The following is a 13222-nucleotide window of genomic DNA, read 5'->3' on the forward strand; positions in this document are numbered from 1 at the left end:
GTATTCATATAACCGTAAGCTCAAGTATTCACCTCCTCGATCTGATCGAAAAGCCCTAATACTTTTGCCTAACATACTGAATTCTTTGAACTTATCAAAGGCTTTAAATTTATGTCTTATAAGGTAGATGATGTGTATTTACTACAACATGCAAAAATAGCAAGTGCACTAGTTGCACAAAGTAATAAAGTGATGAGTGAGTATCGTTCCCATGAGGATTTGTTGCTAAGCACTAAGTTTTCTACTGTTTTCAAGTTGGAGCAATCGAGTTTGTTTGGATTATTGGGAGAAAATTAAACTTAAAACTAAAACAAAATTTATAAATATTCAAAGCTAAATTATGAAAGCAAGATTAAAAACAAGGTAATATCAATTTAAACAAATGGGTAGGGTTTTGATTTCATTCGGACTCTATGGATTAAATCTACAGATTATCCTATTTCCATATTCACATGTATTGATTGTAAATCGAATTCTCTAAATTGTAAACATACCTTCTCAGGCTATGTTTTCTTACTTTTCCCTATTAAACTTCCGCACCCGACAATTTCAAGATTAATAGTTCTAAGCTCATGAAGCACCTAGAATCCTAGTTTGATTTCATTGATTCTTAAATCTATCTCTGGCATTTAATACTAAAATAGTGATTACCCAAAAAGCTTAACATGACTCATTTCTCAATCTCGTCATGTTCATCAATTAAAAACAATAAATTTAGAATACTCACACAGTCTTTGCACTAGTATATAAAAATAATAAAAATCAATTGCTCAATCCATGAGAATCCGAACTACATCAAACCCTAACCCAAAATGGGTTAGTTCATAGCTAAATCAATACAATAAGCAGGAAAAACAGTAAACACAAAGTTCAACATAATAAAAATGAGAGAAAATACAAGAAATCTCCCCTAATTTAAGAATCCACCAGAGTTAATCCCAAATCTTCCCACTTTTCAACACAAATTCGTCAAATCTAAAACTAAGAAGATGAAAAAGCTACTCTCGACTAAGGAAAACTCAACCCCCTCTCAAAATGGTAAATTTTCGCTTTTATACCTCGCCCAAAAACCTAACAACTTGCCTAAAATTGAAACTGTGCATTTTAAAGAAACTGAAAACTGCAGACTTCGCCACGGCGAAGAAGAAATCTCGCCGCGGCGACGAAGTGAAATGGGTTCTCGTGCTTGACTCATTTTGCCGCGGCGAAGAACAAACTTCGCCGTGGCGAACCTCCATGAAGAATTCTGAAATTATAGAATTGCCCTCCGCTTGCTTCTTTGCTTGAATCTTCGATCTTCGATGCTCTCCCATGGGAACAAGCTTCATAGTGCTTCACTCTACTTTAGAACTCTCCCAAATTCTGAGATCCGCTTACTTCTGAGTTCAGAAACTCCAATTCGCTCATTATTTGCTCAAAATATCCATTTTATCCTGAAACACAAAATGTAAAGAAATAGGTAGCAATTCAAGCATAAATGAACTAAGAAGTATCTAAATCCAGCCTAAAAGCCTAATAAAAACAGTATAATTCTCAGATTATCAAATACCCCCAAACTAAGGACATGCTCGTCCTCGAGCATCATGTACAAAACTCAAAAAGAAAACAATAAAAACTAAAACACAACACAATAAGACTAGAAATGAACAACAAGAATTAGACTTCACTCAACATACGAATTGCCTAGAATTTATAAAAGTCTCAAAGATTGTTGAAAAATTATTACTGGAAAAATGTTCAACACTCCAAGAAGTTATAAGTTACATCGACTATCTTTCTTTATTGGTCCCCCGAGTAGGTGATCCCCACTTTAATCCACCTTCCGACTTCTCGGATTATTTTATGCAGATATGTAAAGTTTATCAAATGGCGGCAAACTTCATAAGCCTAAATATCGAACTACTCTCCACTAATGAGGATTAGACATCGCTAAGAATCAAAAGGTCTTTGTAGGCTTATAACATTAGGCTCGGGTAGTGGGCTCCAAAGGAAAGAAAAAAAAGATAAACAAACAAAAGAACTTGGTTTCCTTAAAGCAAACACTAAGACTTACTCCAACTCCCACTTCTTTTCTCAACCATTACTCAAAATGTCAACCATTTAACAAGCTTCAACCATGAACAATTCTTATTGCTGCTATTGTAATGCAATTCTCAAACTAAAATTTTATTTTATTTTTTATATTTTTTTTTTACACATCAATTTAGGTTAAAACCCTCTCTTATTCTTCTTGTTCATCTCACAACCACCAAACTATTCTTTTAGTACATTCATACAACTCTTCAGGTTCCTTGTGTTTGCATTAAGTCCAAAATTCTCCTAAAGGATATGATTATGTGTTTAGGATAGTTGGATTGGAAAATTTTTGGTTTGTAAGAAACTACAAAGCAATGATAATCTCATAAGGCTCAAGTGGGTGACTAGGGAACAATTCATTCGTGGGTTGGCTGGGAAGGCTCAAACGTTCCGAAAAATGCCTAAATCATTTCCTCAACAATGTCTATTCCTAGAATTTTGCCTCAAGCATTTCTCCATTAGGTTCTACAATCCACCAACATTATCAAACTTTACCTAACCACATAAAATGAATCTAAGCATGTCGAAATAAATGAAAATAGTGGCTGAACCACTCAACAAACATCAATCAAAATCCAATCAATAAACAAAAACTTGAAGCAATGCTTAACATTTTTCAATAATAAAATCCCAACAACCCTAATCTCATCAATAATTTATACAATTCATCATTGGCATACACAACAAAACATAGAAAAAAAATAAAATAAAAAGTTCAAAAATTCTCAAATTTTTCCTACCCCCAAACTAAAGATCTCAAATTTTTCCTACCCCCAAACTAAAGATGACATTATCCCCAATGTCACATTATGCACAAATTAGGAATAGAAAAATAAAATTGATAAAGGAACGAGATAGTTCCCTGATTTAATCCGTGAAGTTGAAGTTTCGCTTAACAGTGTGCACACTCGATCTTTGACTTTTTCATCACCAAAATTTTTAAAACAATTGAAAACTGTGGTGTCCACTGTGTTAGAAAAATTCATGAACTAATATGGAAATATTACAACCCTAATCTCGTATTTTCAACTAAAAAGTTTAGTAAAAATTTAAACTAAACGAAAAACAATCCAAAAACAAACCACAAACAAATCAAAAATCAGTTCAAAGTTCCACAATACCCAACAATAAACCAAAATAAAAACAAACAAAAACAAAATACAAAACAGGTGCTTCGGTTCATTCGTCGGCCTCCTCGTCTCCCTCAGCGTCATCCTCTTATGATTCGGAGCCCATCCATTCATCTGAATCCTAGTCAGCCCATTGGAATGCCGCAGTATTAATGTTGAGCTTGTCGAAGCTACTCTTCTACATGTCATACATCATATAGGTCTACTTTGCCAGCCAATCCTGACGTTTTGCCATATGTCTCATCTGACACATCATCTGCTGCATCATTTCCTTCATAATGGCTGTGGAACTGGATGATGTGGTAGCTCCTTGTGCAGTTCTCTGTCGTTTTGTCCAGACGCTAGGTTGCTCATCGTCTAGACGTTCAAGGTGCTTGTGATAGTAGTGTGAGTCGAGGATTGGGGCAGCATGGATAAGTGGCTCAACATCATGTACCTCGATTCCTACTTTAGTGCACAAAGCTAGAATGAGATGTGGGAACGGGTAACTTCCTCGCCCTGGTTTGGTTGCATGCCGAATGTTGGTCAGGATAATTTGTCCCATATCCATATTCTTTCCCGTGGCAATAGAATAGAGCAGTAATGCCTTCTTATACGTCACCGTACTATAGTGCGTCTCCGACATCATCCTAGTACAAATAAAATACTGCCACAACCGAGCCACCGGTGTCAAGTTAGTTCCCTTGATGCTCTTTTTACCCTTTTTTGAAACCTCCCAAGTGGTGTTCGGTTTTGCTATAGCATGAAGGATTACCTCATCCCTTTTCTGTGTATTCCTGAATTCCTCATACTCATCACGGTAAATGTTAGGCAATTTATAAAATTCATTGATGACCTTCGCAGTAAATGCCACATCATTACCCCTCACAAACACAGTATCAGATGCACAATCCAGGAGCTTGGCATAAAATTCTCTCACTAGCGGCTCTACCGCTGTTGGTGTAGGTACACTCATAAACAGTCCCCAATGTCTCCCTTGACTTCAATCCATAGCCTGGCTTGCGGTTAATCCACGCTCAGGGATAAATCCTTTATCTTTCCTTTGGGCTGCCTCTTCATAGCGTTTCCGGGCCTCATCACTCACAAATCGGTTGTCCATTTTCTTTCCATTTCCTTTTCCCTTGGACAACACTTTGAGCGGCATTTTTCTAAACTCTCAATCAACTCACAAATTCAACTTAAAAACTCAACTCAACTCGCCCTATGAGAAACACAATCAACCCTGCAGTAAAACAACACTTCCAAAAATTTGCACTTAACCCCCAAACTGCAATTTTTCCAAACTCAACCAAACACTTCAAAAATTAAAATCCACACTCCTCAATATCACAATATTAAAAATCAACACTTCCCCTAACTCAAATCCACGCACAATATCACCAAAATTCACACATTCAACCACAATCAAAATTTTCAAATCCACAAATTTAAACTCGAAAAATTGCGATTAAAAGTTAAGGGAACTTGAAATCTTACTAAAACAATGGAGTATGTGCAACCAATTTAGCCAAAAATCACCTAGATCGCAAAATCCCCAATTTCTTGAACCCACAAATTTCTTCAATTTTTCGTAAAGATCGTGGTTAGATCGAGTTGTTTTGGTGTTTAGGAAGTTAAGGAGTGAGAAACTTGGCTGGGAAATCACTGGGAAGTCTCTGGACTGAAGTTGGAAAATTTTTCTCTCAAATGGCTTTGAAAAGTTTTGTGAAAAAATGAAAAGTCACGCGCGTTTTTATAAAAACCAGTTTTCGCCTCGGCGAAGTTCTTCATTTCAAACCCTATAAACAACCCATTTGTCTTCGCCTCAGCGAAAAATTCCAATAGCGAATCGCCCCAGCAAAATTGCCCTCTATGATTTTTGCCAAACTTTCTTCACCGCAGCTAAAAATTATAGAGATGAATCGGCTCGGCGAAAAAGATACTTCACCACGGCGAAGGCTGGGACTTTTCAAATTCCAATTTTTCACAAATGTGCTTCGCCGTGGCGAAAACTGGACAATTCCGTTTTTCGCCTTGATTCAATAACTCACCTGAAACACCCAAAAAAAACACAAATTAGACTTCATCTAAAATTATAAGAAAACTAAACAATTAAAAATAACAACAACAACTAAAAACACTTGGGTTGCCTCCCAAGGAGTTCTTGTTTATAGTCGGAAAGCTCGACTCTTTTAAGTTCTCATGTCAATCCGGACTATCTAAATGCATCAACTCCCAAGCATTGTCCTTACATCGAAGTTTCAATTGCTGATGATTTTTGTCACCTGGGGCCCTTGTTGAGAGCTTAACCACCCATTTCCATTCCTTCATCATTCCTCTCATGGCTTGAACATTCTTACCAATAGCTTTCAGTTTTCTTGATTTTTCTTTTGGTTGTTTAAGTGGAGGGATCCGTCCCTTCTGAGGATACATGCTCAGTTGTGGCTTATCTTGGACTGGTGTAAAACTCTCTGGGTTGTGGTCCTCCTCATTAGGTCGCCTTGACTTGATCGTGCATCCTTTAATAGATGAATTGTGAGCATTAAGTTGGGAAGTTTCAATTGTGGACTGACCCACCGAATCCTTTTTGAAGCATGACTCTTGCTTTAATGGAGCTTTTAGAGATTCAAGGACATTAAATGTCACTTCTTCATTTTGCATCCTCATTATCAACTTCCCCTCTTGAACATCAATTAACGCTCTTCCAGTTGCCAGAAATGGTCATCCCAGGATGAGAGGAATCTCCTTATCTTCTTCCATATCCAACACAGAGAAATCTACCAGAAAAATAAATTTGTCCACCTTAACCAGCACATCTTCAACGATGCCCCTAGGATGCTTTATGGATCTATCTGCAAGCTGCAAGCATATGGTTGTCAACTTCACTTCACCAATTCCTAATTTCTTGAAAACAACAAAAGGCATAAGATTTATGCTTGCACCTAAATCATATAAAACTCGATCAAAAGTAATATCTCCTATAATGCAAGAAATAGTAAAACTCCCTAGATCTTTTAGTTTCAGGGGTAGCTTCTTCTGGAGAATGGCGCTGCACTCCTCCGTAAGCATCAATGTTTCCTCATCCTCTAACTTCCTTTTGTTTGATAAGATCTCCTTGAGAAATTTTGCGTAGCTTGGCATCTGTTGCAATGCATCTGCAAAAGGAATGTTAATATGTAGTTTTTTAAATACATCAAAAAATTTAATGAACTGCTTATCCTGTTTTTCTTTTATGAGCCTCTGAGGAAAAGACACAGGTGGAGTGTGATGTGCCAATTCTGGTGGTATCTCGAGAAATGGCAATTTCTCTTTCCTTCTATTTTGCCTCTCTTCCCGCTTCCGCTCATCCTCCCTAGGACAAGGTGGTTTCTCTTCAGCAATGATTTCTTCATCAACTTACTCATCAGATTCTTCATTTTTCCTCGATGGGGTTTTCTCCTTCCTTGATTGTTCCACCTCTTCCAAGACTGTCCCACTTCTCAAGGTTATTGCGTTCACTTGCTCTCGTGGGTTAGCCACTGTGTTGCTCAGTAAAGACCCTTGTGGTCTCTCATTTAGCTTTTCAGCTAACTGCCCCATCTGTACCTCCAAGTTCTGAATGGATGCCCCTTGATTTCTAAAATTAGTTCTCGTCTCATTCATAAAACCTGTGGTCTCTTGCATAAACTTCCCAAACATGTCTTCCAATTTTGTCACTCCTGGGTCTCCTTGTTGGTTGTTCACCCCTGTTTGGTTGTTTGGCAATGCCCTTTAATTCCATTGATTGTTTTGCTGATTCTGTTGGTTTTGATTGGCCCAAGACAGGTTCGGGTGATTCCTCTTACCAGGATTATATGTGTTGGAGTACGAATTGTTCGGTTGCCTTTGATTTCCAGCCAAGTAGTTAACCTACTCTGATGATGATGTTGAAGCAAACGTAGTCCCCACTTGATAGTCACTGCTCACGTGATTACCTGCACAAAAATCACAAGTTAGTTGAGGAGCTTCTTTAGAGTTTACCTGCATACCTCCCAATTGTTTTTGAAGTTCTGTCAGTTAGGCTGAAATGGCTGTGTATGCATCAACTCCATAAAGACCCATAGATTTCTTTGGTTGCACCCTCTTATTAGGTCTTTGATAATTGTTGCTTGCTAGAACCTCAAGCAACTCATGAGCTTCTTCCGGAGTCTTATTCTGTAGTGCTCCCCCCAAGGCTGCATCCACCATAGTTTGCACATTCACCATTAATCCATTATAAAATGTTTAGACTTGCATCCAAACTGGCAACCCATGATGTGGACACCTTCTCAATAATTCTTTGTATCTCTCCCAAGCCTCATACAATGATTCCAACTCTTCCTGAATGAATGACATGATATCATTTATCAACTTTGCTGACTTTGCTGGAGGAAAGAATTTGGTCAGGAACTTCTATGCTAAATAATTCCATGTGGTGATTGTTCCAGATGGTAGTGCCAGTAACCATCCCTTAGCTTTATCCTTCAATGAAAATGGGAATAGTCTCAATTTGATTGCATCATCTGACACCCCGTTTGACTTGAACGTATCACAAATCTCCAAAAAATTTGTAATGTGTAGATTCGGATCTTCCTTCAAATCACCCCTGAACTGAACCGACTGCTGGATTATCTGGATGATTGTCGGCTTTATCTCAAAGTTGTTGGCTTATACTGCTGGTCTAGTAATACTTGACCCACTACCTTCAACTATGGGAACTGAGAATTCCCTCAGTGTTCTATTCTCTGCCATCTCTACAACTATTACTTCTGGTTCAACTATAGCTTCTCTTTCTCTTCTCTCTCTGTTCAGTCTTCAAGTGGTTCTTTCAATCTCAGGATCAACAGGAACCACTGGCCGACGTCTTACTCTTCGCATAAACTACACAGAAAGATAGAAAGAGTGAGATCAAACCAACCTAAAAGACTAACAAAAATTAAACAACAACAATTAAGTAAAAATAACACTCCAATCTAGCTAACACAAGAAAATTTTAATGTTAACACAAAACTCAATCCCGAGCAACGGCCCCAAAAACTTGATGCGTATTTAATACAACATGCATAAATAGCAAGTGTACTAGTCGCACAAAGTAATAAAGTGATGAGTGAGTATCGTTCCCATGAGGATTGGTTGCTAAGCACTAAGTTTTCTACTATTTTCAAGTTGGAGCAATCGAGTTTGTTTGGATTACTGGGAGAAAATTAAACTTAAAACTAAAACAAAATTTCTAAATATTCAAAGCTGCATTATGAAAGCAGTATTAAAAACAAGGTAATATCAATTTAAACAAATGGGTAGGGTTTTGATTTCATTCGGACTCTATGGATTAAACCTACAGATTAAGTTATTTCCATATTCACATGCATTGATTGGAAATCGAATTCTCTAAATTGTAAACATATCTTCTCAGGCTATGTTTTCCTACTTTTCCCTATTAAACTTCCACACCCAATAATTTAAAGATTAATAGTTCTAAGCTCATTAAGCACCTAGAATCCTAGATTGATTTCATTGATTCTTAAATCTATCTCTAGCATTTAATACTACAATGGTGATTACCCAAGAAGCTTAACATGACTCATTTCTCAATCTCGTCATGTTCATCAATTAAAAACAATAAATTCAGAATAATCACACAATCTTTGCATTAGCATATGAAAATAATAAAAATCAATTGCTCAATCCATGAGAATCCGAACTACATCAAAACCCTAACCCAAAATGGGTTAGTTCATAGCTAAATCAATACAATAAGCAGGAAAAACAATAAACACAAAGTTCAACATAATAAAAATGAGAAAAAAGACAAGAAATCTCCTCTAATTGAAGAATCCACCGGAGTTAATCCCAAATCTTCTCACTTTTCAACACAAATTCGTCAAATCTAAAACTAAGAAGATGAAAAAGCTGCTCTAGAATAAGGAAAACTCAACCCCCTCTCAAAATGGTAAAGTTTCGCTTTTATACCTTGCCCAAAAACCTAACAATTTGCCTAAAATTGAAACTGTGCGTTTTAAAGAAACTGAAAACTGCAAACTTCGCCGCGGCGAAGAAGAAATCTCACCGCGGCGACGAAGTGAAATGGATTCTCGTGCATGACTCATTTTGCCATGGCGAAGAACAAACTTCTCTGTGGCGAACCTCCATGAAGAATTCTGAAATTACAGAATTGCCCTCCGCTTGCTTCTTTGCTTGAATCTTTGATCTTTGATGCTCTCCCATGGGAACAAGCTTCATAGTGCTTCACTCTGCTTCAGAACTCTCCCAAATTCTGAGACCCACTTACTTATGAGTCCAAAAACTCCAATTCGCTCATTATTTGCTCAAAATGTGCATTTTAGCCTGAAACACAAAATGTAAAGAAATAAGTAGCAATTTAGGCATAAATGAACTAAGAAGTATCTAAAATCCAGCCTAAAACCCTAATAAAAACAATATAGTTCTCAGATTATCAGTAGACATAACCATATCGACTGAAATCATCAGTAAATATGATGAAGTAGGAATATCCACCTTTGGCTTCAACTGTTAGTGGACCACATACATCACTATGGATGATGCATAACAGTTCAATAGCCTTTTCACTTTGTCCCGTGAAAGGTGACTTGGTCATCTTGCCTAAAAGGCATGACTTGCATACCTCAAATGATTGGAAGTCAAAAGGGTCCAAAACTCCATCCCTTTGAAGTTTTGCAATGCGGGTCTGATTAACATGACCCAATCTATAATGCCATTGGTATTAATGGTTTTGTTCGCTATGTTTAGCTTTCTTAGTTTCAATGTTGAGAATATCCTTATTGTTCAAATCAAGAACATATAAACTGTTATATAACCTTGCAATTCCAAATAGAATACCATTCAAACTAAAGGACAACAATCCATTAGAAATCTCAAAACGATATCCTATATTATCCAAAGCTGATACTGAAATAATATTTCTAGAAATCATAGGTACAGAATAACAATCTTTGAGTTCTAATAATAAGCCTGAAGGCAAAGACAAACAATAAGTTCCTACAGCTAATGTAGCCACATGTGCTTCATTTCCAACTCGTAGGTCCATTTCTCCCTTGGCGAGCAATCTACTCTGCCTTAATCCCTACACATCAGTACAAATGTGAGTACCACATCCTGTGTCAATGACCCAAGATGTTGAAGGAGAAAACTTAATCTCAATCATACACATACCCGAATGTAATGACTTCTTTCTAATAGTATATTTTAGAACATATACAATAAAAATATACATAATTAGCATATGAAAATAGTTGGGCCCAATTTTTTTTTTCATTACTTACAAAATATAATTCTTTACATATATCAAAATAACAAGTACAAAAACTTAGCAGCGGTGGACAGTAATGCCAATCCTCTCTGCTTGTCGACGTCCTTCCAACTGCTGCTCACCTATGTCCTGCAAAAACATGGAAAAACAACGGGGTGAGCATAAAAATGCTCAGTAAGTAAATCCCTTAACTCTTCTCCTTCTTTGGTTATTTCCTTACTTAATTCTCTTCTTCTTTCTTTCTTGCATTCTTAGTTCTTTCTTTTTTCTTTCCCTGTTTCTAATTCTTACTGTTCTTTCTTTCTTCCTAAGTCTCACTGTTCTTTCCTTCACTTTGTTCTTTCTTTCTTTCTTTCTTTCTATTTTTTCTATTCTTTCTAACCATGATGAAATTCATGGTGATATGCATGAATGAAATGCATATGCAATAATGCATAAAAATGCATTTTCTTTCTTCTTTCTATTTATTTTTCTATTTTCTTTTCTTTTCTTTTCTTTTCTTTGCTTGTTCAAGCCTTCTCATTCTTTCTTATTCTTATTCTTTATTTTCTTATTCTTTGCCGATCGGACTCGGTTGATGCATGGATTTGGAACCTTGGCTATGTGAGTGAGTACAGTCCTCATCTACATGCACTCTTGCGGACCGTACAAATTCTTCTTTCTTCTTAGGTCACTCAATTAAGGTGGCATGCATGTAGGAAATTCTTCTTGGTACAACCCTCATCCACATACATTCTTACGGGTCGTACAATTCTTCTTCTTCTTATGCCACTCAATTAAGGTGGCGTGTATGTGGGAATTTCTTCTCAACACTCACGGTTCCCCATCACACCAACCTATTCTTTTCTTTTCTTTACCTTTGTGTTCTTTTTTAATTCTTTAATGCTTATTCTTTCTTTCTCTTTACTCTTAAAGTGTTTATTCTAAAAATTCTTCATTCTTTCTTAAATTATTACACATATACAAATATATGCATATGGATGGCTCATGCTAAAATTCTTACTTAAATGCACTCATGAAATGCAAATATGCAATGTTGCATCAAATAGTTTCTACTCATACTCATACTTCTCTTAGGCATTTCATCAACACATAAATGTGCATATACAAACCCTAATTTAATTATCATTCTATTTGTTTCGTAAACCATCCAAATTGAGGGAAAAACTCTCTTGTCTCATCAGCATACCTACATGGCAAAAACACTCCCAAAAGTTTTCTCCAATTCTTCCAATTTCAACCCATCATCATACCATCACATACACTTCTCATACTCAAATATATCCAACAACAAGCATAAATAATCATCAATCTCATCTCAACTTCTCAATAATCTTAACATATGCATGCTTAGAAGAAATCTCCACTCACTTGATTTCTTAAACTTTAATTTAAGTTGGATTTTGAGTGGAATTCACTTACCTTATACTTGAGTAATCTCTACTAAGCTCTCTACTCTTGTTGGATTGAAACCTTCTCTTAACCCTAAGCATAAACTTCATAAGAACTCAGCTTTTACATAAATAAATCATAGATAAATAGCAAGAATTCTTATCTCTTGTTGCCTAGGATCAAAACCCTATTAAAATCAACTCAAAAGCCCTCAAAATCCTTGGAGAATTGAGTGAAAAATTGAGAGAAAAAAGGAGAAGGAGAGTGGCGGTGGAAAGAGAGATAAAGGTTTCAAACCCTTGACATTTTATTTTATAACCACACTTTCCCATTTTGCCCTTACTCTTTCTTGGAAATTCCATCTTTGTCCCTTAGTTAATTACCATAATGCCCTCATTTTTATTGTATTCTCTATGAAATTCTATCTCTTTTCACTACCCACAATTTTAACTAATTTTGAGTGAAAAGACTATTTTACCCTTAATGCAAGTTTAAGGCAATTTCTTCATATTCTCTTAAAATAATTCTAACAAAAATCAACTAAGGGCTATAAAACATAATTTAAATTACATACCTCTGTGTGGGTGTTACACTGAAGTCGAAGCATCTGACTTCTTCTTGTTCGTGAGGAAACGCTGCAGGAAAGCCTTGCAGCGTTTCCTTTAGTGGCCAGGCTTGCCACAATAGAAGCAGACTACCTTCCCACCTTTCCTAACACCAACCTCAAGCTTGAGAGCATCCTAACCTTTAGGCTTGGGCTTGGGATTGGCCTTGGCCTTTCCCTTGCCCTTACCATTTCCTTTATTGGCAGCAACTAGTAAAACAGGCTTGGACTTCTTCAAGTCCTGCTCTGCAGTCCTTAACCTGTTCAAAAGCTCCGACAGGGTTTTCACCATTGTGTTCATATTAAATTTCATTATGAATGGTGCATAAGAGTCAGGCAAGGATTGCAAAATTAAATTCACTTGTAATTCTGTATCTAACTCAAACCCCAAAGTCTCAAGCCTCTCCGTGTGCTCAATCATTTTGAGCACATGAGGGCCAACTTGGGCTCCCTCGGTCAGGCGACTTCCAAACAGTGCTTTTGACGCCTTGTACCTCTCATGTTGAGCATTCACTTCGTAAAGCTTCTTGAGGTGTAGAATAATGGAAGCAGTGTCCATATTCTCATGCTGCTATTGCAGCACTAGTGTCATCGATGCTAACATCAAGCACTGAACGCCATCAGCATCATCAAGGAACATTTGATAAGTATCCTTTACTTCCTGAGTGGCATCAGGATCAAGCTTAACCATATATGGCTTATCAAGGATATACAATTTCTTTTCATACTTGAGTATCATCTGAAGATTAAGATACC

At 36.8% G+C, this 13222-nt stretch overlaps 1 non-coding gene across 1 annotated transcript; it reads left to right on the forward strand.

Moving 5' to 3' along the window:
* The first annotated feature begins 7449 nt into the window (after positions 1-7449).
* Positions 7450-7556, forward strand: LOC116115759. The gene has a single exon (XR_004125713.1). It is a non-coding gene; the product is annotated as a small nucleolar RNA R71 (small nucleolar RNA).
* Positions 7557-13222: the final 5666 nt, after the last annotated feature.

Source organism: Pistacia vera, unplaced genomic scaffold (assembly GCF_008641045.1).
Source record: "Pistacia vera cultivar Batoury unplaced genomic scaffold, PisVer_v2 Contig752, whole genome shotgun sequence".
NCBI lineage: Eukaryota > Viridiplantae > Streptophyta > Magnoliopsida > Sapindales > Anacardiaceae > Pistacia > Pistacia vera.